The 25,739-nt window shown below is 41.4% G+C and overlaps 1 protein-coding gene across 29 annotated transcripts in view; it reads right to left on the bottom strand.

The window, feature by feature from the left end:
• TANC1 (tetratricopeptide repeat, ankyrin repeat and coiled-coil containing 1) overlaps positions 1-25,739 on the bottom strand; it is a 265,441-nt gene that overhangs the window by 212,710 nt on the left and 26,992 nt on the right. For 13 of the 29 annotated variants that reach the window (XM_065525539.2, XM_065525538.1, XM_074009201.1 and 10 more), the window contains exon 2: positions 18,848-18,957. The exons of 14 other annotated variants lie outside the window; for them this stretch is intronic. The gene's annotated coding sequence lies outside the window, so the exon portion shown is untranslated. Of the gene's footprint in view, positions 1-11,926; positions 11,985-17,889; positions 18,028-18,847; positions 18,958-25,739 lie in introns of those variants that run through there. 2 more of the 29 variants (XM_065525540.1, XM_065525542.1) reach the window with 2 other exon arrangements.

The raw sequence follows: 25,739 nt of genomic DNA, 5'->3' as shown, positions 1-25,739 counted from the left end.
AGTTCTACCAGAAGCATAGATTACTTTGGTTATCTTTTAAAAAGAAAAGCCTAAATGATTTTCAGTTGAATGAGAGAATGGTACAAACCCTGCCCTCCCCACTAGAAACTGATCTTAAAAACCACTGATGTCTACCTACCAAATTAAGAGGACGAAAGTCAAGGAGATGAATGTGATGATTACTGTATCATTATGTGTAAACTACCCCTTAAAAAAAAAAGTTTAAAATTCTCCTTACATTCTCATTTACAGTATTATCTATAAGATGATCAGATCATTTGGTTTAGGGTTCTGTTCCAATGAAGTAAGGTCTTTTCTTGGCCACAGGTAACTGCTAACTCCAGGCATCTCACAAAGGCAAAAAGACAATCCAAATCCACACCAGTACTAGCAAACCACTTTGAATACCCTGGTAATGACGGGTAACTCAGAAGATTTATATGAGTGACACATTATATTACACTTTAACTAACCCTACCTTTCCACAGATGATGGAAAGATAAAAGTAGAAGCACTACGGTATCTAAAAAGACACGATTGGACCAGAGGCCAGGAAAAGAAAAAAAGAGAGACTGACGGCACCATACCACAGGTGTGTCCAAGAAGGTTGTCTATATCACTCAACAGATGCGTGTGTCCAAATGGTTCTGGCTGTACCATACAATGGATGTACGACCTTGGACTAGTCTGTTAAATTCATTGCCCCTGAGCAACTTCATAGGCAAAGCCAATAATACATTGTATTAGATATGTTCAAGCCTTTCTGAATCTAAATTCAGTCCAAATCCACAAATTCTTAGGTGACTTCACACTAAAAAAAATAAGGCATGTAAAACCCTTAACACAGTGGCTACCATGCAGTAAGTATGTCATAAATACTGTGGCTGTTATTGAAAAAAAGGAAGTTTAGGTTTGTATGTTACATACAGCATATATTTAAATTTCTTTGGTGGGACTTTTTCTGAAGGAAAAAAAATCACTTTAAAGTCCTATTCTAAGGCCAGGTGCGGTGGCTCACACCTATAATCGCACCTGTAATCCCAGCACTTTGGGAGGCCAAGGCAGGCGGATTACTTGAGGCCAGGAGTTCAAGACCAGCCAGGCCAACACAGCGAAACGCCGTCTCTACGAAAAATACAAAAATTGGTGGCATGTGCCTGTAATCCCAGCTACTCAGGAAGCTGAGACTAGAGACGTGAACCCAGAGGTTGCAATGAGCTGAGATTGCACCACCACGCTCCAGCCTAGGCGACAGAACAAGACTCCATCTCAGAAGTAAAAATAAAAAATAAAGTCCTATTCTAGTTAGAATTGTTAATTCAAAGAAGCCCCTAATGAAACAATAAATTATGAGGTTCTACATGAAAAGACAGGATCCTCTCAAAATCGACTAGTTTTATTTTGTTTTAAATTAGATTTTCTGTGAACTCTTGGCAGCACTCAGGAAGAAGTCATGAGTGCTTTCAAGACTCTTTTGCTCAGCACACATTTACTGACCATTGCTATATAAAGCTGCAGCTGCACCCCTGCAATCCCAACACTTCGGGAGCCTGAGGCGGGTGAATTGTTTGAGGCCAGGAGTTTGGGACCAGCCTGGCCAACATGTCGAAACCCCGTCTCTATCAAAAAAAATACAAAAATCAGCCAGGCACGGCGGCACACACCTGTAGTCCCAGCTACTTTGTGAGCAGAGATCATGCCACTGTACTCCAGCCTTGGTGACAGAGCGAGACTCTGTCTCAAAAAAACAAAACAAAACAAAACCAAAAAAAACCAAAGAGAAAGAAAGAAAGCTGCAGCTAGGGAAGCAAAGATCATCAAGATACTGCCTCCACGTCCAGACAAGTGGACGACTGTCCCAGAAGTACCAACTGCTGAGGGGTTTGGATAAGAAAAAGATTGTCCTGAAACCTCCAGAGCAAAAGTCTGAAGGTAGTGGGCCACACAATATCTGTGGCCCACTACCAACACACAGAAAGGAGGTTACACATAAATAAGGATTTCTAGTTTCTCTTGAAAATTTGCAAATGCCAGCAGTATCATGCCTGCATTCCCACTCAGCAACCACCTGTGCAGAATCTCTATTCCCATCACTCCCAACTTGGGCTGAAGATTGCTGGCTGTTTCCTTCAGCTCACTGCCTGGCTGCTGGGCTGCAGTTTCCCTCCCCCCGCCCACTGCACCTGTGCACCTAAGGAGCTTGTAGGAGCTTGGGCTCTGGAGCAGACTGCTGAGCTGCAATCCCAGCTCTGCTGCACATCAGCCCTGTCAGTATCTTAGGCAAGGAATTCATCTCTCTGGGCCTCAGTTTCCCATCCGCAAAATTAGGGTGTTATTCATAGTATCTTCCTCACAGAGCTGGCATGAGTGTCAATGTGTTATTATCTGCAAAGTGCCTGATACAGGAACTGCTCTACAAATATTAGATGTTACTACCTTCAGGCCCCAGAAGGCATAATGAGAGTTTCAAATTTCTGTCCTTGAGTTTTATTCTTTCTTTTTTGTCCTCAAGTTTTAATATTCTGAAGTCATCTACTAAATCACTTTATGATCAAAAAGAAAATGGCACATAGTAGAAGCTATATAGATACAATTAAGAATTACTAGAGCCATCAGACAAAGGGACAAATAGGCAATTTTACTGTATGCGATACCTAGGATACGCAAATTCATAAAGACAAAGTCAAATAGAGGTTAGAGGGGCTGAGCGAAGGAGAAATGGAAAGTTATTGTTTAATGGGTACAGAATTTCTCTTTGGGACGACAAAAAAGTTCTGGAGATGGATGGTGGTAATGGCTGCACAACAATGTGAATGTACTTAATGCCACTGAACCGTACACTTACATTTTGTATTAAAATGTAAATTCTATGTTACATATATTTTACCACAGTCTTTTAAAAGAAAGAATTACTGTAGCCTACATAATTTTGTCTGCTGTTTGCTAGAATTATACTGTTAATAATCCCAAAGACCCCCAATGCACTATCAGTTTATGTTCTCAAAGGCCACATATGGCACATCCCATAATAGTTGGGAAGCGCAGTATTAACTATTTTAACAGCTGTGCAGCAGAACAGTGAGCTTCCTTTTCTATCTGGAGGTCTTGTGGGAATGCATCTGTAGCAAATATAGGATGAAGCCAGTGGGATAGGCTTTTAATACCTGTCTACAGCAGTTGGGCTGTGCTTCCTTCATAATAAAATGCTCCACACAGACTCCTCATTCTCTCTTATCTCTCAACCAATATTCAAAATGGAAGGCTTCCTGCCAAGCGCTATGTAACTGGCTGCCTTTGAACTGTGGGATGCTACACAACACGGACAAGAGGTTTGATTCACACCTGTTCTATAACAGTATTCAAAACGCACACATACACTAAGAGACCCACTGGGCTATAAATCAACACACACAGGAGAACATCCCAATCAGGGTACTATTTTTACATTTCTACATGCTGCCACTTTCTAAGGCATCTTTCTTTCTTTTTTATTTATTTTACTTTAAGTTCTGGGATACATGTGCAGAACATGCAGGTTTGTTACATAGGTATACATGTGCCATGGTGGTTTGCTGCACCTATTAACCCGTCATCTAGGTTTAAAGTCCTGCATGCATTAGGTATTTGTCCTAATGCTCTCCCTCCCCTTTCTTTCATATATACATATGTATATGTGTGTGTGTGTATACACATATACACATATATACGTATATACGTGTACATATATATGTACACGTATATATGTATATATACATATATGTACATATATACATATATGTACATATACATATGTATACATATATGTATACACATATGTGTATATATACGTATATATATGTATATATACGTATATATGTATATAACTATATATGTATATAACTATATATACATATATGTGTATATATGTATATAACTATAACTATATATGTATATATATGTATATAACTGGGTAACAAATATACATATATACACACAACACACATATATGTATATTTGTTACCCAGACTGCTCATCTGCAAGGCATCTCTCTTTCATTAAAAAAAAAAAAGTGAAATACAAGCAAATTTAACATTACTTTGAAAACTGTAATTAACCTGAGACACACACACAGAACAGGTATATCCAGTCTGCATTCACAGTCTTCTAAACTCAGAACCACTGCAAATACTTACTTCCTAACATTTACAGGGCCATCCCCTGTGAGTTTACAATCTTGAGTCAGGCAGAAGACACCCAGCTCTAAGGAGAAACTCCACTGCACTTGTGAATTTCTTAAATAAACGATGCCTTTTTGGCACAAATGTTGTTTGGCATAAAAGGTTCCTTAAAATACTATTGGTAATTCACGGTGAGAGAATATAATACCTTCCATCTTATAAATATTACATTCTGAGTACCAACCCAAACTCAAGAACCACCTGGCCGCTTGATTTCCACTGTTTCCTAACAGTTAAGGTCCTAACTCCCCAGGGGGCTGTATGTCCCGTATAATAAACCCTCAAACACTGATCATTTTCCCCTGTTAGGGCGCCAAACAAGTGTTCCAAAAAGACTAAAAGGGAAAAGATCATAGGGAAGGTACGTAGTTTATGCCTCTTTAAAACCAATGTGTACATCAAATAGCAATTACTTTTATACTCCTAGGATCAAACAGGGTGGAGATAAATGTTTTTAAAATTCACTGAAAAACAGCCTCAAGCAAAACTGTCACCATCTAAGAAAAGGATTCCAATCCATAAACCAGAAATGGAAGGAAATATAAGAAGTGGAGTAAATATTTCTTCGAGTAGAAAATTTGGCCAAGCTGGGTTGGGTGCGGTGGCTCACACCTGTAATCCCAGCACTTTGGGAGGCCAAGGTGGGTGGATCATGAGGTCATGAGATCAAGACCATCCTGGCTAACACGCTGAAACGCTGTCTCTATTAAAAATACAAAAAATTAGCCAGGCCTGGTGGCGGGCACCTGTAGTCCCAGCTACTCAGGAGGCTGAGGTAGGAGAATGGCATGAACCCGGGAGGCAGAGCTTGCAGTGAGCCGAGATCGCACCACTGCACTCCACCCTGGGCAACAGTAGGCGACAGAGAGAGACTCCATTTCAAAAAAACAAAAAAACAGAAAAACAAAAAAACAAATTTGACCAAGCTGCATATAAACTAAAAAACAAATATTTATTAAACAGGGCAGAGGAAGTTACTGTATTAGGAGATAGAAAGAGACTGTGACCCCACATCTTTGCTGTTAGGGTTGAACTATGTGTCCCCAAAATTCATGTCACAGTCTAATATGGTTTGGCTCTGTGTGCCCACCCAAATCTCACCTTTAATTGTACCCCCATAATTCCCATGTGTTGTGGGAGAGACTCAGTGGGAGATAATTGAATCATGGGAGTGGTTCCCCCATACTGTTCTTGTGATAGTGAATAAGTCTCATGAGATCTGATGGTTTTATTAGGGGTTTCTGCTTTTGCATCTTCCTCATTCTCTCTTTGCTTGCTGCAATCCATGTAAGATGGGACTTGTTCCTCCTTGTCTTCCACCATGATTATGAAGGTTCCTCAGTCACGTAGAAAAGTCCAATTAAACCTCTTTCCTTCAAAAATTTCTCAGTCTCAGGTATGTCTTTATCAGCAGTATGAAAATGGACTAATACAGTAAATTGGTACCAGGAGTGGGGTACTACTGAAAAGGTACCCGAAAATGTCAAAGCGGCTTTGGAACTGGGTAACAGGCAGAGGTTGGAACAGTCTGGAGGGCTCAGAAGAAGATAGAAAAATGTGGGATAGTTTGGAACTCCCTAGAGATTTGTTGAATGGCTTTGACCAAAATATGCTGATAATGCTATGGACAATGAAATCCAGGCTGATGTGGACTCAGATGGAGATGAGGAACTCATCAGGAACTGGAGCAAAGGTTATGTTTGCTCCAGTTATGTTTTAGCAAAGAGACTGGTGGCATTTTGCCCCTGCCATACAGATTTGTGGAACTCTGAACTTGAGAGAGATGTTCTAGGGTCTCTGGCAGAAGCAACTTCTAAGCAGCAAAGCATTCAAAAGGTTACCTGTGTGCTATTAAAGGCATTCAGTTTTAAATGGGAAGCAGAGCATGTCAGTTCAGAAAATTTGCAGCCTGACAATGCAATAGAAAAGAAAATTCTGTTTTCTGAGGAGAAATCCAAGCCAGCTGTAGAAATTTGCATAAGTAATGAAGAGCCAATGTCAATCCCCAAGAAAATGGGGAAAATGTCTCCAGTGCATATCAGAGGTCTTCACGGCAGCCCCTCCCATCACAGGCCCAGAGGTTTAGGAGGAAAAAGTGGTTTTGTAGGCTGGGCCGAGGGTTTTCGTGCTGTGTGCAGCCTAGGGACTTGTTGCCCTGTGTCCATGCCACTCCAGCCGTGGATGAAAGGGGCCAACATAGAGCTTGGGCTGTGGCTTCAGAGGGTATAACCCCCAGGCCTTGGCAGCTTCCATATAGTGTTAAGCCTGCCAGTGCACAGAAGTCAAGAATTGAGGTTTGAGAATCTCTGCCTAGATTTCAGAAGATGCATGGGAATGCCTGGGTGCCCAGGCAGAAGTTTGCTGTAGGGGTGGGGCCATCATGGAGAACCTCTGCTACGGCAGTGCAGAATGGAAATGTGGGGTCGGAGCCCCCACACAGAGTCCCTACTGGGGCACCACCTAATAGAGCTGTGAGAAGAGGGCCATCATCCTCCAGACCCCAGAATTGTAGATCCACTAACAGCTTGCACCATGCACATGGAAAAGCTGCAGACACTCATGCAGCTGGGAAGCAGGCTGTAGCCTGCAAAGCCATAGGGGTGGAGCTGCCCAAGACCATGGAAACCCAACTCTTGCATCAGTGTGACCTGGATGTGAGACATGGAGACAAAGGAGATCATTTTGGAACTTTTAAGATTTGGAGTTCAGTCTTGCATGGGCCCTGTAGCTCCTTTGTTTTGGCCAATTTCTCCCATTTGGAATGGTTGTGGTTACCCAATGTCAGTACCCCCGTTGTATCTAGGAAATAACTAGTTTGCTTTCGATTTTATAGGCTCATAGGCGGAAGGGACTTGTCTCAGATAAGACTTTGGACTGTGAACTTTTGAGTTAATGCTGAAATAAGTTAAGACTGTGGGGGACTATTGGGAAGGCAATGATTGGTTTTGAAATGTGAGGGCATGAGCTTTGGAGGGGCCAGTGGTGGAACGATAGGATTTGGCTCTGTGTCCCCACCCAAATCTCATCTTGAATTGTACTCCCATAATTCCCACGTGTTATGGGAGGGATCCAGTGGGAGATAATTGAATCATGGCGGCAATTTCCCCCATACTGTTCTCACAGTACTGAATAAGTCTCACAAAATCTGATCGTTTTATTAGGGGTTTCCACTTTTGTGTCCTCCTCATTCTCTGCCATTCATATAAGATGTGGCTTGCTTCTCCTTGCCTTCTGCCATGATTGTGAGGCTTTCCCAGCCATGTGGAACTGTAAGCCCAATTAAACCTCTTTGTTTTGTAAATTGCCCAGTCTCAGGTATGTCTTTATCAGCAGTATGAAAATGGACTAATACAAAGTTTTAACACCCAATACCTCAGAATGTGACCTTATTTAGAGATAGATTCTTTATACAGAGTTAATCAAGTTAAAATGAAGTCATTAGGGTGGGCCCTAATTCAATTTAACTGGTGTCTTTTTAAAAAGGAGAAATTTGGACATATGCATAGATGGAAGATGGCATGAAGAGATACAGGGAGAAGATGGCCCTCTACAAGTCAAGGAGTGAGGCCCAGGACAGATCCCTCTCAGAGCCTAGGAAAGAACTAGCTCTGCCAACAGCTTGATCTGGGACGTCCAGTCTCTGTATAACTCTGAGACAATACATTTCTGTTATTTAAGCCATCTACTTTGTGGTACTTAGTTATAGCCACCCTAGCAACTAATACAGCTGCTTACCAATTATGTGACCTCAGACAACACAACGCAGTCCTCGGGTGCCTCTCCTATCCGGAGGACACATGACAATATTCTGCAAATCTCCTGCAAATCTACAATTGGGGATACAGACCGTCAGTACTGTGTCAGGCACGTTGGGGTTACGGGAGAAATCTAAAACTCTCTCTACCCTCTCCTGCAAAGATTTTACCCCCTTAACCAGCATAGGGAACACATAATACATTGTGAAATTATCACACTGCTATAAATCAAGTATAAGCAGGTATAAAACAAAAATATCAAACTCTTTGCTTATCAGTCAACAACAACAACAAAAGCATAGCCAATTTTTAAGATAGGACTCTTTCCCAGGACAGATGGCAGGCCTATTATAAACACTCTTATGTTCTGTGAAGTTTGAGTACATCAGGATGTGTGATCCTCTGTGTCTCACCCTCTCGAGACACAATTTTACTGCAGGAATATGACGTAACTGTCCTGGTTAGTGCACCAAACATAATACAATATGCCTTCAATATGTCAGCCTGTTTCATCCTCCCTAAATACATAATTGATTTTCAACATTTTATGCTCCAATTATTGCCCAAAAGCAGATTGGGACAAGTTCATATTTCAAATGCTCCTTGCTTAAAAGTACAAAAAGAATGACTAGAACAATTAATGAATTGTCTTCAATTTTTCTTGGAAGAGAGTCATTTGCTTATGACCTTCTCCAATTTCTCCATCACACACATACATCCCCCTAATATATCAAAAAGGATACAGAATTTATATATCCTGGCTAAAAAACAGAGCTACATAAATACCATGCAAAACTACCAATAAGAAAAGAAGAATTTTTCTTTATTTGGAACACCAGAAGAGTAGCCTCCTACATCCCCCCAACAGAAACAGAATTAGGACCAATGTCAAACAAAAATTAAAAGCTTAAACTTCCCTTTTTTAAAAAAGTAGAGCTTTATATTTAGGTCATTTTATTTTTAACCACAGCCTCCTAAATGACCTGAATATCCCAACATCCACTCTAAGTGACAAGTTTTGTAATTCCTCTGAATAATTTAGCTGGGCAAATTTGTTTTACTCATTGTTAAATAAAAACGTTACTTCAGAAATTGACAAGTCAGTTGCCCACAAAAATTTTCGGTCTCAATATCTTCCACTCCTATCAGGAAAAAACTGTGTGAGGGAAAGCACGACTTTAAAACTGGGTCTCTTGTGTGGCAGATACTTCAACCACCACAACAGAGAGGGGCAGTTTCTGCTAATATGAAGTCTTCCATCTACCCACCATCTCAAAAAAAAAAAAAAAAAAAAAAAAATAGAAGTACCAAGGTATTTTAAGGTTCCAGAGGCACGTGTTTGAATTCGGGTTCTGAAAGACATTGCCATCGGCACAATCATGTACAGTGACTTTCTTAGAGCACGGAGTGAATCGTACATGCCAGAATATTCTATTTTGACTTCTACTAAAATAGAAACAGCAGCAGCATTGGCCTCAGCAACAACAAGGTTAGGTTTTTTGTTGTTGTTGTTTGTTTTTAATCCAATTTCACTTTTACAAAAGCTGGTATCTCAAGTAAAAGAAAATAATTTATTCTGAATGATGCTGGCTTTAGGAAACACAAGAGCATTTATGATTGAGGCCCAGGGGTGGGATGGGTCTGCCTGGTTCCTGTTTCCTTCTATGAGGACAGCACCCCTCTAGCTTACCATCTGGGCTCCTCTTCTGGCCTGTCACTAGCACCCTTCCTAGAAGGTCTAGTGAATTTCCTAACCCAGGAAGTTTAGGAACAGAGACTGGGGATGGGTCCCAGCCCTTCCCTCCTCCTTCTTGGGGACCGAGCTACTCTCTGGAAGCATAGATTTAAGTCTGGTCAGCCTTCTGGCCCCATGTGGGAAGCCTTGATGGCCCAACACTGCCAGAAGCAGGAGGCAGGCTGTCTCTACTGTGGAATTCAGGAGTGGGATGTGCACTGTTGGCACATATAAAAATCATTTTTAAAAAATTTAAGTCAAAGTCTCTGATACTAGTTTTATCATCTTAAAAATGTGCAATTTGACCAGGCATGGCGGTGTGTACCTGTGGTCCCAGTTACTCAGGAGGCTAAGAAGGGAAGATGGCTTGAGGCCAGGACCTTGAGGCTACAGTGAGCTATGATCCTGCTACCATACTCTAGCTTGGGCAACAGAGTGAGACCTTGTCTTGTGGGAAAAAAAAAAAAAAAAATTAAGGTGTAATTTGAATTCCATATGTTTTCTTTCTCCTTGTCTCTCAGAACTGGTTCAGAATTCAGACAGGGAAAACTGATGTACCATTTATTGCCTGCCCCCATCAGATCCCAAGAATCCAAACACTGTTTCCTCTTTGAGGAGTAGAATTTGAGATCTTACTATCTTCAAAAAAGGTGTTTTTTTGTTTTTTTTTTTTTTTTAACTTCCAAGTAATCTGTGAGAACACAGGAAGAAAGAGAAAAACCAGAACAATTCTAATACCCAAAACAATGACTTTTTTCATTTCATTTAAACCTTACAATGACTCACTGATATCATTATTACAGCTATTTCTCAATGTAGTCCACCTCAAGTCCACTTAACTAACCAGTAGTAGTAAAGTGAACTTGTCCATGTTACTCACTCTCATCTGTAAAATGGGGACAGTGATATCCTAAACTCATGGGTGCGATTTATAGAGTGAATGAATAATGCAGGATTAAAGCAACTATTGTATGTAAAGCCCCGGAAGACTCATGGGGGTAATATTAAATAACACCACCTTCCATCCTTAGCTCTTCACAACAGACTCACTCAACTCCAGCCTGGGCGACAAAGCAAGACCCTCTCTCAAAACAAAAACCAAAACAAAGAAAAAAAAAACCAAAATGGATAGATTTAGAAGCAGAACAGTCTTTAGGAGACTATTCCAATAAACCGTTCCTTCATTTTTAGATAAGAAATTAAGATCCAGTGTGAATGAGTGATCGGCCTAAGGTCATTCAGAGAAAAAATGTTAAAGCCTTTCATTTAAACAACAACAACAAAAAAGCCTTTCATTCATTTCTATAAGCACATAGTTCTCAATGTAATCTCCCGTCCACATCCTTGAAATAGGATTTGGCAGATTAGAATCTGTAAACTAGAGCCACGTGCCAGTATTAAATCTTTCTTTACTGTACAAACAATGTGAGGCAGACCCCCAGGGTTTGCAGGCATGCCTGCCACAGCCAGGCCCTCCCTCGATGCGCCCACGGCCTCCACTTCAAGAGTGAAGAGGGCATGCTTGCATTCTCATAATGAGTAATGCATCTAGAATCAGCATAACTTTTCCCTGATTCACTCTTTTAGTGAGGCTACTTTTCTCAAGGACTCCTAGCAACCCCAAATTCTTATTTTATCAGTTTCTAATTTTACTCCTGTCAGTTCTAAGTATTTGCCAACTATCATAGTTTCTCAATTTTTCCCCATCTAAGCCACAAATGCATCAACTAATTAGTTATGAAAATGACTAGTCTTTTTTATGTAAAATTAAGGATAAGAATCTTACTACTAATGTTCTCTGAATGATAGCATAACTATCATTTAAGAAAACTCCAGGGCTGAATACTGCCAGACTAGTTCCCTACATAGCTCATCTTTCGAGGAAGTTACTGAGGAATGAAAGGCATGCACCAGTGGTCCATATTTGCTATTTCCTCTGGTTCTTTAACATCTGCCCACCTATTTCCAGATCTTTTCTCTCTTGTTGTGAAATCTTTCTGCTGGAAATACTCCAGTAACACTTAAATATTTTACTTGTGGTTAAATAGAATGTCATCATTGTTGAAATGTTGTCAATTTCTACCTTCTTTCCAGTACTAGGTACACAGATTTTTTTAAATTTGTAAATTATTGCTAACTTTTTGAGAGGGTAGTGGGATATGTTGATACACGTATACAATGTATAGTGATCAAATCAGGATAATTAACATATGTATCACCTCAAACTTTCATCGTTTCTTTGTGCTGGGGACATTCAAAATCCACTCTTCCAGCTATCTGAAAATATACAATGAATTACTGTTAGTTATCGTCACCCTAGATTGCTATAGGACACTAGGATTTATTGCCCCATCTAGCTGTGATTTTGTATCTGTTAACCAACCTCCAGCTCCTCCAACCATCCTCCAACACTTCCCAGCCTCTAGTAACCACTATTCTACTCTCTATTTCCATGAGATCAACGTTTTTAGTTTTCACGTATGAGTGAGAACATGCGGTATTTACCTTTCTGTGCCTGGCTTATTTCATTTGACATAGTGTCCTCCAACCTCATCCACGTTACCTCGAATGATACAATGTCTTTTTTATGGCTAAATAGTATTCCATTTTATATTCCATTCTATTCATCTGCTGATGGACACTTTAGTTGATTCCATATCTTGACACTGTGAACAGGGCTACAATAAACATGGGAATGCAGATATGTCTTCAACATACTGATTTCCTCTCCTTTGGATATATACTCAATAGTGGGGTTGGTAGACCATATGGTAGCTGTGTTTTTAGCTTTTTTGAGGCACCTTCATACTGTGTTTGATAATGGTTGTTAAGTACATAGTTTTTTTTTCTTAGCTTAGTTTTATTTTTTTATGAGCTCACATCTAATCAAAGTAGGTAGTTTTAAACACTCTCAAGTGAAAATGAAGCTTTGGGCAATCTATCATTTATTTTCCAACCTGCTCTTAGTTATTCAAGGATAGTTTTAATTCTAAATGCCTGAAATTGCTGCCTTTTTTCAGTAGTTAAGTCGAGTCCCCAACGTCACTAGAAAACTATGAATGATCAGCTTGCCCCAACCATCATCCCATATGAATTTAAATTCATATTCATTACCATTTGTTGGTCTAGGTGGTTACTGATGTTGCAAGGCCAATGAATTCTGCCCTGGGAGTCCTGCTACAGGACTCTCCCCAGCTGAGCAGAGGATAATTTTTTTTTTTTTTTTTTTTTGAGACGGAGTCTCGCTGTGTCGCCCAGGCTGGAGTGCAGTGGCGCGATCTCAGCTCACTGCAAGCTCCGCCTACCGGGTTCAAGCCATTCTCCTGCCTCAGCCTCCAGAGTAGCTAGGACTACAGGCGCCCACCACCACGTCCAGCTAATTTTTTGAATTTTTTTTTTTAGTAGAGACGGGGGTTTCATCATGTTAGCCAGGATGGTTTCGATCTCCTGACCTCGTGATCCACCCGCTTCAGCCTCCCAAGTGCTGGGATTACAGGCGTGAGCCACCTCGCCCGGCTGAGCAGAGGATAGTTTAATAGATCAACCGAATACTTTGTCTCTAAGACATATTCAATTAAAGAATTTGTCCTTGAATATTTGTACTAAGACATACTAAAACCAAAAACCAAAACATCATATTAGTTAACAGGAAATTATTTGATATATGCAGTAAAAGAGAATTGAAAGCATTATTTCCAAATCAATCACACCGCATACATTCAGACAACTATGAGTCTAGTATACCAAGACAAACTCCTCTCAAGGTCTCGCACTTTGCTTTACATTTGTTTTTCCAATAAGATACGACATTTTGGGTATGCACACCAAAAGGCAACAGGAAATGAACGTTGAATCGTTATGGTTAACCTGAGCATGCTGGAAACCAAGGAAAGGCTGAATGTTATTTTATGCAGCCCATGAACAGCAGCAAACCTGCACCTGCAAAATAGGCAGCAAAGTTTGGGCAGAACTGTCACCAACAATTTCCAAATAATCAACAGCTCGTTGATGGGTTACACCAAAAGCCCATATTTCCCTCAATGGGGCACAGCTGTGATACTTGATTTTATTGCTACAGGACTCATCAATTTGCAAGTAATGACCTGGACTACCAACCTGTATCAGATGCAGTTCAAAGTAATGCTTGCATAGTTTGCAACAGCAATTGTATAACAGATATTGATCACAGCATAAGCTGAAATTCCAGTAACAATAGCTGTTACTTTCTCTTGAAATAAAAATTTTCTCAAAAATAAAACCACTCAAAAAATCTGAATTTGATCCACAGGGGCAAATTTTTCAATTGATCCAGCTGAACTTGATAATCTCTCTTCATGTGATATTTTACACATGAAGGATTGACAATCTTTGAAAATGTTAATTTGTGAATTACTTTTAATAAAGTAAGATTAATTTACCAGCAAATATTCCACAATAATGAAGGCGAGCACCCCACTTTAGGCTCTGCGCCTGCCCTGTCACAGTTTTCGGCCACCTTTACCCTGGTCTGTTTGGGGGACCTGAGCCAAGTCACCTCCTCACTACTCATCCATCCACCCACAGCTCTTGTCCACATTACGTCCAGGGATTTCATCTCATCTCCACTTCTTCACTTCTGAAAGATTAACTTGGCCTCCTTACCATTCCATTCAGGAATACAGTTATGCATCACTTATCAATGAGGATACGTTCTGAGAAATGTGTCAGGAGATTTTGCCATGTCAACATCAGAGTGTACGTACACAAACCTAGATGGGACAGCCTACTACACACCTAGGCTCTGTGGTAGAGACTATTGCTCCTAGGATACAAACCCATACAGCATGCTACTGTAGCGAATACTATAGACAACTGTAAAACAATAGTAAGTACTTATACATCTAAACATAGAAAGGGCACAGTAAAAACACAGTATATGGTCAGGGGCAGTGCCTCACGCCTATAATCCCAGCACTTTGGGAGGCCAAGGCAGGCAGATCACCTGAGGTCGGGAGTTCAAGACCAGCCTGACCAACATGGAGGAACTCCGTCTGTATTAAAAATACAAAGTCAGCTGGGTGTGGTGGCGCAAGCCTGTAATCCCAGCTACTAGGGAGGCTGAGATTCAAGAAGAATCGCTTGAAACTGGGAGGTGGAGGTTGTGGTGAGCCGAGATTGCACCATTGCACTCTAGCCTGGAAAACAAGAGCGAAACTCTGTCTCAAAACAAAACAAAACAAAACAAAAAAACCCACAGTATTAAAGATAAAAAACAGTACACCTATATAAGGCAGCTCCAATATAAACGTATGGGACCACCATTGTATATGTGCTCTGTCGTTGACCTAACGTTAGATGGTGCATGACTGTCAGTTAAATACCTTTCAAATTTAAAAGCATTTTTGCATACCTGTGTATGAACTACATTTTTCCCCTATTCCAGAGTGCACAGCATTAGCAGTTATGAGGAAGTGATTTGAAAATTCTAATGGGGACACTTTAATCCTTAGAAGTTTGATTTGTGATACCTCACCAGTATTTTTAGACAGATGGCCAGGGATAGCTTTCTGGTTTACTCCCCAAACATCCTACATTCAGTCTGTCTAACAATTTACCTTTCGGTCAATATCTCATCCACATATCACTCCAAAGAAATAATAAACTCTCCTTCAAAAAATGCTGTGCATCTCCTCTTCTAGATTACTCTTTCTAAACCAGATGTCTTAAAAGAGAGTAAAAGAATATCTTTAGGGGTATAGAAAGAAAATATTGAAATTTTTAGTCACGTTTACTTGTCTCATTATTTCTGTTTTTGTATATTTTATAATGGAAATAGCTTTAGTAAACTGTGTGTAATTATAAATTTACAAATGTTGCAGGTATGAGCAAAAAGTATTTTACTTAAGGATTGTAAGTGAAAAATGTTTAAAGACTACTATACCAAACAATAACACTTTCTCCTAATATACTTTTCTTGGTCCTGTGTGAACAATTCCTACTAAAACTGTGCATTCTAGTTGTTTGGCTTATAAAATATTTTGTATTAATGTAGTGTTCAGATTGTAACGTGACATTCTTTTTTTTTTTTTTTTTTTTTTTTTTTGAGACGAAGTCTCACTCTCTTGCCCAGGCTGGAGTGCAGCAGCACCATCTTGGCTCACTGCAACCTCCACCTCCCTGTTTCAAGCAATGCTCCTGCCTCAGCCTCCAGAGTAGCTGGGACTACAGGCGTGAACCACCACTCCTGGCTAATTTTCATGTTTTTAGTAGTGATGGGGGTTTCACCATGTTAGCCAGGGCTGATCTCGAATTCCTGGACTCAAGCAATCCATGGACCTCGGCCTCCCAAAGTGTTGGGATTACAGGCGTAAGCCACTGCGCCCAGCCATAATATTCTAATTACTAAAAATCAGACCTCATTTGGCCTTCCTGTTGTATCTTGAATTACCTTTTCTTATTCAGGTCTAGTCTTAAAGACATCTCCATAGTTAAAAAAAATTTTTTTTTGGCCTTTACTTCAAAATTAAAACCAAGTAAGACATCAAATATCCAAAAAAAAAAAAAAAATGACATTCAAGGCAAATTTTTGTTTTTCATTTTTGTTTTTGTAGTGTCTCAGAATAGACAAGACAAATTTTCAAACACATATAGCACTTACATGGTACAGACTGTTGTAAGTTCTTTCTCATTTAATCCTCATAACAAAATTATAAAATTATATCATAAAATTATATTTAATAAAATGAATTCTAAAAACTAGCATTAATAGATACAGAAATTTTACTTTTTTTTTTGAGACAAGGTCTTACTCTGTCACCCAGGTTGGAATGCAGTACTGTGATCTCAGCTCACAGAAATCTCTGCCTCCTGGGCTCCAGTGATCCTCCCACCTCAGCCTCAGTAGCTTGGACTATAGGAGCAAGTCACTATGTCCAGCTAATTTTTGTATTTTTTGTAGACATGGGGTTTCACCATGTTGCCCAGGCTGGTCTCAAACTCCAGAGGTCAAGCGATAACACCCGCCTCAGCCTCCCGAAGTGCGGAGATTGTAGGCGTAAGCCACCGCTCCTGGCCTTTAGTTTTATTCAAGCCTCCTCTAAAACCATGGTCAATATTGTTGGGAACAGGCCCCCAAATCTGGCCATAAACTGGCCCCAAAACTGGCCATAAACAAAATCTCTGCAGCATTGTAACATGTTCATGATGGCCATGACACCCATGCTGAAGGTTGTGGGTTTACCGGAATCAGGGCAAGAACACCTGGCCCACCCAGGGTAGAAAACCGCTTAAAGGCATTCCTGAACCACAAACAATAGCATGAGCGATCTGCACCTTAAGGACATGCTCCTGCTACAGATAATTAGCCAGACCCATCCCTTTGTTTCGGCCCATCCCTTTATTTCTTGTAAGAAATGCTTTTAGTTAATCTATAATCTATAGAAAAAATGCTTATCACTGGCTTGCTGTCAATAAATATGTGGGTAAATACTGTTCCAGGGTTCTCAGCTCTGAAGGCTCTTGAGACCCCTGATTTCCCACTCCACATCCTGTATTTCTCTCTGTGTGTGTGTGTGTGTGTGTGTGTGTGTGTGTGTGTGTGTATGTCTTTAATTCCTCTAGTGCTGCTGGGTTAGGGTCTCCATGACCAAGCTGGTCTCCTCGGCAAATATTGTCAGTGAAGAGCTTCTGAAGGGAAACTATTTCTGTGACTTCCACTTTATTGCTCTACCTGTTGTTAAGGAATCCAATCCATTAACTGTGTAGCCTTGGGCAGGCAACATAACCTCTCTGTGCTTTAGAATCCTAATCTGCATGAAGTTCATTTATTAAGAGTGCCTACTAAAAGTCAGGCACTGTTTTTGGCTGAGGAATATGGCAGTGAATAAGACACAATCCTGTTCCCAAGCAGCCTGTTAGGTAATTCCAAAAAGGCACAGAAGGTAACTAGTCATTATAAGGTTAGCCATTACTATTTCCCAAAACAAAGGGCTATTTCTGTTATCATTACCTTAGTCCTATTTTCATTTTAAGGCAAATTCCACCTAGCTCCTGTTTCTTAGCTGGGGAAAAGGGGCAGAAATGGAAACAGTAAAACGATCAATCTGAATTTGGCACCAGTGAGCACATACACCCTCTACCTTTCCTTGAAATACACTATGTAAAGCTCCATAGATCCAGCCAGCTACAGGGGTTAAAAACCTACCACAGCCAGGAACAAAGTTCTGCAGCATCCCGCAGTACTCTGGATCCTCCCAGCACTTTCCAGCGATGCTGATGAAGTCTATTTACACCTGGAGGTTACAGCTGACATACTGCTGCATGTCTGATAGCTGCAAGATTCAGCTGCAGTGCAACTTAATCCCTCATGATGTCGCTTCCAGGCTGCCCTTATAGGACCTGCCATGAGACATCTTTTTATTTATTCAAAATTATTATATAATCACAGAACCACACTCTCTACGGTCACCTCTATTACACAGAAAGCACTGCTCAGGCAGCCTGCTTTTAGCACAGATTTTAGAACCACCAGCAAGACAGTGAAAGAATCCTGCTGAACCCAAAGTAAACACATAAAAGTAACAGAAACTCTCAAGAGCGCATTTCCCTCCTCAGCAGCTCACAAACACCTCACTAAACCCAAGTATCTGAGACAAACCCACATTTGCACCCAGAGGATCACAAATACCATTGGCCACGCCTTAGGAGTTATAGGTTACGACCTCAAAATCTTTGTGAAGGAGTTGGATAAAATCTGTTTCCTTGTGTATGTATTTCACACCATTCTGCTAAAAAACAAAATCTGTGGCAAGATATTTGCAGTTTGCTGATCATCTACAAAGCCAGGTGGTTGGCCATGATTTACCCTCACCCTTGGCATTTGGTCTGTCAGCATCAGAAAAATACTCAGTCCTCCTCACTGACTCCTCCTCCCTGTGTTCATGCACCTAAATTCACGATCAGCTTGCTGACTTCAGACTCAATGGGCAGCCTGGGTCCCCTCAGGCAGGTCAGCAGGAAGAAAGGGCATTCAGGTGGAAGATGAGAAGGGGCACCCAGGCTGAGCTCATGTCCTCTCTTCCAACCTCATGTAAAGATTCATCCCTCTGGGTCACTACTCACAGCCATACCACACTCTACCCCAATCCTCAGCCATCACCTACCTATTTTTGATAACTTCACATGCAACAGGAAAAGGGGGCAGGGGGCCTTAGTTCACAATTTTCTCTTCCACTCTTTCTCCTGAGAGACGCTCCTGCCCAGTAGTCAGCTCCTGAAGGAACAAGAGCAGAGGAGGCAACCTGGGTTAGAAGCTCCACTCCATCATTTATTAACTCCATGACCCTGAGCAATTACTTCACCTCTCTGGGCCTCAGCTGCCTCACCTGTAAACGGCAATAAATAATAGTACCTATTAGTGGGGCTGATTGAATAAATAGTCCAAAGCACTTAGGGCAGTGCCCAGTGCAGGGTCACTGACAGCAGATGTTCTCATTACGCCTGCACTTGAGCTCTGATCCCTGGCTCTTGACTCTGGCCAGCCATTCCCAGGGTCACACCTCAGTCAGAAGCCATATTTCCATACTCTTGCTTCGTGACCACAGCCTCCTTCTGGCACATCCTTCTGGCTCGCACACCCCCTCCCTCCCTCCTGAGGTCCTTGCTCTCAGATGTCCCTTGAGTATATCCCCTTCTTCATTCCCACAGTGTGGACCCCGCCACCAATCACCCCCTTACCAGCACCCTCAATTGTCTGCAACCCTCTTCTTTAGCCAAATCCAAGGGAACTAATAACACAACTCAGCTTGTCCTTACCTACACCCTGGGCCCAAAAGACCACAGAAATTGCATCACCGTGCAGAAAGATGCCACTGCACTTGAATCCTCTTAATTCAAAAGACCTTAATATTTTAAAAGGCCCTCCTCCCACTCCCTGCAACCACTGTTTCAAACTTTTATCATTCTCCTCCTCCCTACTCTAGCAAATGCCCTTTCTTCCCATTTTACTCAGATAACAGAAGCCAGCAGGCTTGATGTGCTAACAGCCCAGCTTCCCGCCTGGGTGCCTAGCCTACCCACTTACCCACAAGTACCTCCCCCGGCTTTTGGTCTTCACTCCTGTTCCAAGCCAACCTTCTTCACAGCTCCCTGCCACATCCCACACTCCATCCACTTACCCACACACACCACCCAGTTCACCTTCCATGCCTTGGCTAGGGTGGTCCCCCATACCCCAACCCAACTCCCACTTCACCTGGCTACTCCCTTGAGACACAGTTCAAGAATCACCTCCTGCTGGGCATGGAGGCCCATGCCTGTAATCCCAGCTATTTGGGAGGCTGAGGTGGGAGGATCGTTTGAGCCCAGGAGTTAGAGACCAGCCTGGGCAACATAGTAAGATTCCATCTCAAAAAAGAAAAATTACCCCCTCCTTGAACCCCCTGCCCCAGCTTCTCTAATATTCCACTCACACCTATGTAAACTTTACTTTGCTATTTTTTGATTGTCTCCCTGAGAACAGAGGCTATACCGTCCATTGCAAATCGAAGTGCCAGTAAGTGTTGAATAAATAAAAGGATGAGTACAGTGGACCCACTTTCTGTTCTGAAATGTTTCTCCAATTAAGACTCATCATCAGCCACTTACATAGGATGTCGAACATTTTCTCCCTCTGATCTAGACTGAGAAGAATCCCTTCCCCTTGCCCTTCCAGAACAAACATCCCTTTGATGAAAGAAAAAACCAGAAACAAAACCACTACTTCCTCCTCAACAAAAACAGAAGGCCCAAAATAGCAAGACAGTTTATGAAAAATATCCAGCTGACGCTGGCTTAGGTAGGGATAAATGCAGTTGTCCCAGCTTAAGAGGAGAAAGGGAAGTTTACCTTGGATGGCTATTTGGGGGAGGCAATAATATTCACGTGCTAACCAAGAAAGTTGACCAAAATAATAAACCTCCCTTGCTATTTATAAAGCAAGGGAGGAAAAGGAAACGGGTAACTCCATGGAAATTTCCTTCCTTTGTCTAGTTTTGCTTCTGGTATATGGCTACCACACTAATTTCTCGATACCAATTTAGGACAATTTAATTTATAGGAAGTCATTTTGAAGGGCCCCAGGGAGCTGCAGATGGTACCTCAGGGGCCCATCTGTTTAAGGATGAAAGCTTAGTGCACACCATGACATCACTCTGACCTCCTCGGAAACTTCCTATCTGACAAAATCTAGATGTTTGCTCTGTCAACAAGATATTTGTGCTTGTCCCCAGCCTCAGGCTTTGGTTCCTGATTAGTTTTAAAATCATTATGCACCCCAACTGAATAGGGCTACTGTTAGCAGCTGTAAGGTCTTCTTCTGGGCAAATCCCCAAGTCTGTGGCCTTCAGGGAGTGATTTCTGTCCTTTCTGCATAATTGCACTCTCCTGATTGATGAGCTGATCAGTGTTCCTGCCCCTTCCTGAGCTAAACCCTCTCTCCTCCCGCTCTATTTATTTTCCCAAGGGATCAGAGGGGAGGGGAGAATGGCATGGTGAGGCAGGCCTTTGGCTCTCCCCAAATAAATGCTCGGGCACTCTACATTATTACAACTTTAGTAGCTCAGTTCTGTCCCAGAGCAGACTCACCATCCCTTCTCATCATCCTTAAAGCTGCCTTCGTGTCAGAAAACGGCTGCTATTTTCTGGATCTTCACTGATCCCATGATGCCCCCAGCGCCCACAAGTATAGATCCATGTCAGTCAAGTGGGTCACCCGATCACACACATCTGTGCTCACCTCGGAACGTGCCTATATCACCTACATCCTCTCCAATTTCCCATCCTCCTCGAGGCTCAACAGGACACAATCACATAGCGTCAACTGTGCTGTGGCTGGTAGGTGCTGCACAACCACCTTGGCAGAGAAGGTAGAAACTACATTTTAAACAAATTTTTGTTGGGGGGTGGGGGCTGGGGGGTTGCATGTACTGATGTTTGCAATTTACTTTGAAATACTTTTTGAAATAAGATGGTGTGATGGGTAGATATGTAATAAAGCCCAGATTGCATGATCTTAATTATAGAATCTAGATGGGGGTATGTCAGTATTCCCTGTATATTTCTTTTAACTTTTTTTTCTTTTTTTTTTTTTGAGACAGGTTCTCACTCTGTCCCCCAGGCTAGAGTGCAGTGGCACAATCACGACTCACTGGAACCTCAATGTGCCCACCTCAGCCTCCCAAGTAGCTAGAATTACAGGTGCACACCACCACACCCAGCTAAGTTTTAAATTTTAATTTTTGTAGAGATGGGGCCTCACTATGTTGCCCAGGTTGGTCTCAAACTCCTGGCCTCGAGCAATTCTCCCAAAGTGAAACTTTTCTTCATGTCTGAACATGGTTTACTGCTGGTTGTGTTAAACTTTGATTACTTGACCAAGGTAGTGTCTGTCAGGTTTCTCCACTGTAAATTTACTTTTTCGCCACCTCTCCACACTCTGTTTCTTAGAAGTGAGTCACTAAATTCAGTCCACACTCAAGGAGTACGGAGGATTAAGGCCTAGCTAGTGAAGGGGGAGGTATCTGCAAACATTACTTGAAATTTCTTCTATAAGGAAGTCTCTTCTCCCAGGATAGAGTTATGTGCAGGTATATTTGTTTTATACATTGGACTATAATGCAGTACATCCTAGTATTTGTTTTGTTGCTCAAATTATTCCAGCTTTGGCTATTAGGAGCTCTTTGAGGTTGGCTGGTATGGCCTTCAGACACGCCCACATCCTTTGTTTCATGAGCACTTCCTTATTTTTGGACAATGCAAGATGCCCCAGACCTATAATTATCCATTTCTTCATGGAGTCCTGCTTACTGTGGTTAGATAATGGAATTTAGGAACCAAGATCTGGGTATACTTTTTGCTACCAGGGTGTTATTGCTTCTAAGTTCTTTCAGTGAACAGATCCAGGAAATACATGTGTGTCCTAATCCATGAATACACACGAAAATATAATTACTTCTGTATCTATGTGAAGCTAAACCTAAGTTCACATTGAGGTTTCTGACTTTAACACAGTCCCACAGGTTCGTTCTAGCCTTCCTTCCTTGCATACCTTTGACTTTCCTCTCCAGCTGTGGGAAACTTGGCTCTCTCCATCTACCACCCCTTCAGTATTTGTTTTACCCTTGTACATACGTAAAGCAGTGTTGCAACTGTCAACCTGTGTCCCATGAGAAACTTTACCCACTAGAGTACAGCGTTTATGCGCAGTTTTTTCTTTTTTTGGTAGTTTTAATAGTTTATAGTCAAAACATCATTTTCCAAAGCTACCCAGGTCTACATCTTTCTGTCCCCACTCTCTTCAGAGACCATGTCAGGTAACCATAAATCAGGTAGATTGTTTTGCTACAGTCCATAAAGAAGGTAGATTTTTTTTTGCCACAGTCTGCATCTCAGTGCCCTACTCCCACCACCCCACACATGGAGAGGTATAAATAGCTGCTGGTTGATGTTTTATAAATTTGCATACATTAAAGTTCTTTCATGCCTATTTTATCTAAATAATTAAAGTCTATTTACTTAAGTAGCTGACATCCCTTCCTATTGGTATACACATTGTTTTATCCTTAGTACTATAATACTTATGTCTACGTGTACCCCTGACACCTAGCTCGGTTCTGGACCATGGTATAAATTACTCAGATACTAATAAGATGAACATATTCCACAAATGTATTGAAATAAACTACTATATTTAGTTAATTTCACACAGTTAATTGCTGTAAGTCATTCAATAAAACTAGAATAATGTTCACCGCAGTGTTATTTAAAATTCAGTAATAAGTAAATAGTTGAAAAAATTACGTTACACCTACAGGCTGGAAAATGAATTACATGCAATCACTAGAAATCATTTCTAGAAGAATGCATACTACTATAATACACTATGTGTGTACAAAAATATCAAGTTATACAACAAAAAGTATGGCATTTATTTAACATATGTATGTGAAAAGAAAAACACTTAAAGAAGACATATACCAAGTTTTGCTTTTGTTTTGAGACAGGCTGTCACTGTCACCCAGGTTGGACTGCAGTGATGAGATCTCGGCTCACTGCAGCATCAACCTCCTAGGCTCAAGTGATCCTTCCACCTCAGCCTCACAAGTAACTGGGACCACAGGCACATACTACCACACCCAGCTATCAAATAATTTTGGTATTTTTTTGCAGACTTGGGGGGTCTTACTATGTTGCCCAGGCTGGTCTCAAACTCCTGGGCTCAAACAGTCCTCCCACTCTGGCCTCCCAAAGTGCTGGGATTTTAGGTGTGAATCACCACATTCAGCCACCAAGTTATTTTTAAGTTACTTTTGTCGTTTCTTTCTAAAAGTAATGGAGAGAAGGCTGCTGTGTGGAAAACCTTACAGAGAATTCTTCCAAGACAAAGAGTGCTGGATCTGACAAAGAAGAAACAGAATCAGTTGCTGTGAATCAGGCAGAGTGCACCCAAGGCTGGGCCAGGCCAGAGATGCACAGGACACGGCAGGCTGGCTGGTAGATGCCCTCAGGTCGGCTGTAATCCGAGATGAGCATCAAAAAGGTCAAGGCAATGGGTAAGGCAGTGGGTGTCAGTGCTAATATGTTTAATACAGACAGAAGGGTGGAATTAAGAGCTGTCTGGGGAAGCATCCTGAGAATCATAGGGTTTAAAGAACAGGAAAGATTTAAATGGAGGCAGGGAGGAGGAAGGGAGGCAAAATGAATGGAGACAGGTATAAGACTGCCCCTCTGCCTGGAAGGTTTCTCATTATCCCATTCCATAAAAACTCAGGGGAGATCTTAAGCAATGACAGCAATGTGGAGCCTCAGTTTGAAGTTTCCAAGAGTCCCGCCCTCAGGCAATGTGCTACAGGGAGGGGAAGGATTGCCTAATGGGATCTGGTTAGCCTCTAGCGCCAGATAACGCTGGAGTGGCTGATAACAGGAGTCTAGCTCAGGGTTTTCAAAGATGAAAGTTTTCACATTGGAATTTACACTCCACTGGTATAAAAAGTGCCTTTTACCAGAGAATAACACAAACACATGGTAACCATCCATTACACAGAAAGTTCAATGGCAATATAATAACCAACTCTCAGTTTCTAGCAATTTTCAACACACAACACTAAGCCCCCCCAGCCAGCCACCTTCAAGACTAGATCACATATGTAAATACAGAAAGAGCTACAGGACAACCTTATGCAAACACAGGGAATCCCCATCTCACTATAATAGCTGGGGGAGAATTAGTATTTGCTGAATACTTAACTAGACAAGGCATAGGTATCTTACACCCATTATCTCCTTTAATCCTCACAACAAACAAAGCAAAGAACAGCCCCATAAATGGCTAGTTTGGAAATGGCAAAAATTTAAATTCACACTCAGCTCTGTCTAGCTCCAAGCCTTCCATCTTTCCACTTTGGAGTGATGCTTCAAATGTTTCAACAAACTCAAAACAGGCTTAAATACACCTTTAGTATCACTGGTTTAAAAAGAAGAAATCAGATCAGTTCTTTCTCCTAACAGTAATTATTTTGTGAGATAATTCATACATGATGCCAAGATTGCAACTTTAAAACCTAAAGTATATTCTCAAATCCCAATGCAGTAAAGGTAACCATTTATGATTTGGCAAAATAGTATTACGATACCCACAAATAAATCAACTTGATTACAAAGTTTTAAAAAGTTGCAAATCAAAACTAACTCAACTTTTGGCAACATGAAGATCTCAAATTGAGACACGAACACCTAGATTTGATTCTTTTCATTCTCAGTGAGGACTAATCTACCTTGTACTCTTAAAATGTATCACTCTATGCAGGTGTGGTGGCTCACATCTGTAATCCCAGCACTTGGGGAAGCTAAGGGAGGAGGATGGCTTGCGCCTAAGGGCTGCAGACCAGCCTAGGCAAGTAGACACCCCATATCTACAAAAAATAAATAAAAGATTAGCAAGGTGTGGTGGTACTCGCTTATAGTCCTAGCTACTCAGGAGGCCAAGTCAGGAAAATTGCTTGACCCCCCCGAGTTGGA

Source organism: Macaca fascicularis, chromosome 12, assembly GCF_037993035.2.
Source record: "Macaca fascicularis isolate 582-1 chromosome 12, T2T-MFA8v1.1".
NCBI lineage: Eukaryota > Metazoa > Chordata > Mammalia > Primates > Cercopithecidae > Macaca > Macaca fascicularis.
Note: the sequence above shows the minus strand (reverse complement) of the source record. Positions and strands in the feature narration are given on the sequence as shown.